We start from the raw sequence: 869 nt of genomic DNA on the forward strand, positions 1-869 counted from the left end.
GGCACAAGGGAGCTAGAGACTTTTGTTCCTAATTTATCATATTTTGGAGAAATTATTGGCATGACAGAACTCTTTCAGGGAACTAGTTTTACAATGATGAACTTGAACTTCAGAACAAGTAAGCCTTACCTGAGGTCACATAGCTATTTAATAGCAGAAGGAAAAGTAGACCTAGTTTGCTGTCCTGTAGGAAAATGTTAGCTGTAAATGCACCATGTATATTAATTATACAAGAGAACTATTTTATTATTGTATTTTTAAAAAATATTCATATCACGTAAAAATCCAGCCTCACTGTATCATTAATTGGAGCTATAAATGTAGCTTTTACTGTAAGCTACATTAGAAAAATACAGAATTAAATGTCATGTATTTGGTCTCTAAAATGAAAATTCCAATAAATATCTTAAGTATCCAAAAACATTTAATAATAAAATCTGGTTCATTTCAGAGGCTGTGTAAGGGACTGGTTTGGAGGGATTGCCCATGTTATTTACAAAGCTGTTCAAAAAATGGGAGCAATGTCTTATTTTTCCCTTCAGTGCATTCCTCAAAGCAAACAGCTGTTCCGAATCCTTCTAAGGACTGTTTTTTCTCAGAAATTATGGCAGGCCTCTCTCTGTTATCCAAAGTTTGAACATTTGGAGGAGAAAACACTTATCTTATTAACAGTAGTGACAACGTTGTGCCCTGCACAGTTCTTTGTACATATCTTTTTAAATCCTCAGGACAATTTTCCGAGGTAAGTATTATGACTATTCCAGTTCTATAGCCACGTAGACCAATGGTTCACTTGGTGCAATAGCAGGTATGCGTGAAAGCTGGTCCCAAGATCCAGGGACGTTCTGACCCAGAAACCTATGCCCTTT

Source organism: Microcebus murinus, chromosome 14 (genome assembly GCF_040939455.1).
Source record: "Microcebus murinus isolate Inina chromosome 14, M.murinus_Inina_mat1.0, whole genome shotgun sequence".
In the NCBI taxonomy this organism is placed as follows: Eukaryota; Metazoa; Chordata; class Mammalia; order Primates; family Cheirogaleidae; genus Microcebus; species Microcebus murinus.